This window comes from Chrysemys picta, unplaced genomic scaffold (genome assembly GCF_011386835.1).
Source record: "Chrysemys picta bellii isolate R12L10 unplaced genomic scaffold, ASM1138683v2 scaf1708, whole genome shotgun sequence".
Lineage (NCBI taxonomy): Eukaryota > Metazoa > Chordata > Testudines > Emydidae > Chrysemys > Chrysemys picta.
The window spans coordinates 9,089-12,954 of record NW_027054414.1 but is presented as its reverse complement, the minus strand read 5'-3'; the positions used below and the strand labels follow the sequence as shown (position 1 = coordinate 12,954).

The 3,866-nt window shown below is 39.1% G+C and overlaps 1 long non-coding RNA gene across 1 annotated transcript; it reads right to left on the bottom strand.

Annotated features, from left to right (window-relative positions):
• Positions 1–42: 42 nt before the first annotated feature.
• On the bottom strand, positions 43–3,254 carry LOC135980057 (uncharacterized). Its single transcript, XR_010597278.1, has 3 exons — positions 2,931–3,254; positions 1,821–1,945; positions 43–154 (listed from the first exon to the last, which is right to left on the bottom strand). It is a non-coding gene; the product is annotated as an uncharacterized LOC135980057 (long non-coding RNA).
• Between the last annotated feature and the right edge of the window lie 612 nt (positions 3,255–3,866).

Below are 3,866 nucleotides of genomic sequence, written 5' to 3'. Positions count from 1 at the left end.
GTGACAGTAGAAGACAGTTAACCATTTTCTGTGCAGTAATATGCATTAAGAATGACTTACCATTGAATAACAGTACACATTAGGGTTGAAATCACTGCCAAGAGCAACTATGACCCCTTCTTTTAACATTTTCCTAGCTTGAGGTTGCTTCAGTCTAGGAAAAAAATAGATTTGTCAGTACAGTACATTTAGCTATTATGCTTTGAATTACACCAGGAAAAATTCCATGTATTACTGGGTTTGTATACAGGGTGTAACCAGATTCGCTAATCACTTTGGAAACCAGAAGCCAAATTCTGCTCTCAGCTACCCACCCCATTGATTTTATAGCTGGAATCTGGTACCTTGTGCTTTTGACGCTGCTGTAATTTTGGTGGCAGCCACTCTCAAATTAGTGCAGTGATATAAAAGACCTGCCTCTTTGTTTAAGTGCTGGTGCTCACATTTTTCACTTCTCCTTCCATATTTCTTGGATGCACAGATCTGAGGGAGTAATGAGCTGCTAACAAAGGTCAGACTCCAAGCTTGTTGTCCTATAATTTAGCTGCACAGCTTGGAATCTTTGGACCAACCCCTATGAAGTACCGAACAACTACAATAGTCAGTGCAGCCAGTGAGAGCTATGGGGGCCTGATCCTGTGAAGTTCCAAGTACTCCTGGCTACCCTACCCATGAGGTCAAAAGGAGGTGAAGATGTTCAGCACGTTATTGGAGGTACTCCCCACTTCTCAGTATATCAGATCCTTATTCTGGTGCAAAGTGCTTCTCAGGGTCTGGCCTTATATTAGCTAGTCAAATAACTTCCGCAATCCTGAATTTGGCTTCTTGGCAGAATCACAGAGTTTTTGTATGAGAATGGAAAGGTGATACACAAACAACAATCCAATTCAAATGGTTCTCTGACACAACAAAGGAGCTATTGTTTGGTTTTGATGTTCAGTTCCTTGTTGGTTAATTTAGGATACGTCCACATTGCAATTTGGAGGTTCAGCTGCAGCACGTTTAGGCAAAGATGAGCTACCTTTGATCTAGCCAGCTCAAAGAACAAAGCAGGGAAGCTGTGGCAGCCTGGGCTTGTTGCTCAAGTACATATTCAGGGTTTCAAGTGACTATCCCACGCCACCACCCATGCTGCTGCAGCTTCACTGCTATTTTTAGTGTGTTAGCTCAATCAAAAGCTAGCTTGGGCTCGCCTACCACGCTGCAGTCACAGCTCCTCAGTGCAGTCACACCTCCCAATTGCAGTGTAGACATACACCTGTGGACACAAAGAGGTTGCCCATTTAATTGGTGTATATGGATCTGTATGTTAAATATCTCTCAAAAGCAACTAGAGCTTTTGAGAAAATACCTGATGTTGCCTGAGTAAAAATTAAACAAAATTGCTAAAATTTTATATGCACCCTTTTCAGCTTGTTGGGCAATAAGTGGTCCATTTCCTCAAGTCATATATAAAAGAAACTTTTGCAAATGAGCAAATATACATACTGCAAATAAAATTTGGATTACCAAAAAATCCAGTTCGCAAGGTGACATCTTCAGTTAATGTCTACCTGCTTTAGTTAATGCATCAGATAGGTTGCTGGGGACCCATCTCAGTGCATCTCAGAAATAGGGCATTGACTAGATTTTATGGGACCTCATAGTAAGTAAGATGTGTGGAGGCCCATCTAGCCTCCTTTATGGGTGTGGCCATTATCCGTGGTCCCTGACTGAGTTAAGGAAGATAAGAACCTTCTGAAATATGAGAATTTTGAGCCAAAAGAATGCTCCTGCTGTTAGTTTTGGCTGTCATATCCAACTTGTCAAAATGGCATTACCTCAGCATGTAGGCAGTGGTTGGTAAAAGGACAGCCGCACACTTTGCACTTGCCATTGCAGCGATGCCTTCATCGCTAATTTCTTCCAGGTGACTTATAGCCTGGGCTCCTAGTTCAGCTCCGAGCTAAATAGATTATCACGAAAGATTTAACAGAAAAATTACTAACAGATTCCAACGAATCACTGAAGCTATGTTCTTACTATCAATCTGCTTGGACAGACAATTCATTAGGATACTACCTAAGGCCTATTTACAAAACACTAATTAAAAAAATTCAGCGTGATCTCTAAAGAATAAGTAATTTTAAGACAAATTTTACTGCAGTAAAGCTTTCATGAAGTTATTAAAGTTATTAACCCTCTTTTAAATGTAATCAAAAGAATCTGGTCAGGCTGATGCCCTGAACAGAGTTTTTAACTGACTCAATGAATATAAACAATTGTACAATTATGGATAAAATTATAAACAGGTTTTGTGCAGAAGAGAGTCGACGGAAACTGATAGTCTTATGGAAATGGATAAACTGACCTATGCAATTCTAGAGCTACCCACTGTAAAGAATTCTATATTGGGCCAGAGACTGATCTTCTCCAAATACAACAAAATTAAGCTTTGGCAGACTAATGAGGGGGATTAAAAGGAGGCACTGCTCAAATGATGACAAAGTATGGACTCTGACACCCCTTTACAGAATGGCTGTTATTGGCTGCTGCCAGTGAGAATGTCTGTACTGTTGGGAAGACATAAACTGCATGACTGAGGAAAAAATAAATATTTTTTAAAATAGTGTATCAAAACCTATACTTTGTACCAGTAATGAACGGGGTCACAGATATCCATCTTTCCTATTGACCTCACTACCAGAGGGATAAGCTAAGTCAATATTTGAAAAGCCAGTAGACAAGTTACCAATAAAGGTCAAGGATTCCACACCTTTAACTCATCAACTTTGCACATTGGTGGTACTTGCGATTTATTTCACAAACTACTTATACTTTTCTGGAACAACATATTGATTTGGAATATTGTAAATCTCTCAAAGCATCAGTTCTCCCAAAGGCAAGTCAAAAGCAAAAATGGCTTAAATGCATACAGAATGAAGAATTACCTCTGCAGATTTCATTGGATGGAGTTCATCACCATGGAAGTTAATCTGTAACCCTATCTCTTTTCCAGCCTGAAGAATTCTTCTGGTACAATTCAGATCAAAGACACCTTTCTCACAAAACACATCTATGTTATTAACATGTATTTCACCATTTAGGTTCAGCTCCTTCAGTTTAGGGAGATGGTTATTGATAATGTCATCTGTGGCTTCAGTAGCATTTTTCCCTCTAATGAAAAGAAAATGTTACAAAGACATGGAATGATTTAGTCTTTGACCCTTGTATGTAATTAATGTATGTAATAACTATATTAGTTTTAAAAGGTGTATATACAAAAAAACCCTTAGACATTTAGTTTTCAGCAGACCAGCTTTAGGATTTTGGAGGGGACTCAAGTTAGGATAAAGTCATAGGAGGTGTCAAAGTTAGAATCAGGACTCACAATTTTGTCAAGACCACTCTGTTTATTAGCAAAAAGAAGAACAGGAGTACTTGTGGTACCTTAGAGACTAACAAATTTATTAGAGCATAAGCTTTCGTGGACTACAGCCCACTTCTTCGGATGCATATAGAATGGAACATATATTGAGGAGATATATATACACAGATACAGAGAGCATAAACAGGTGGGAGTTGTCTTACCAACTCTGAGAGGCCAATTAATTAAGAGAAAAAAAACTTTTGAAGTGATAATCAAGCTAGCCCAGTACAGACAGTTTGACAATAAGTGTGAGAATACTTACAAGGGGAGATAGAGTCAATGTTTGTAATGGCTCAGCCATTCCCAGTCCTTATTCAAACCGGAGTTGATTGTGTCTAGTTTGCATATCAATTCTAGCTCAGCAGTCTCTCGTTGGAGTCTGTTTTTGAAGTTTTTCTGTTGTAATATAGCCACCCGCAGGTCTGTCACTGAATGACCAGACAGGTTAAAGTGTTCT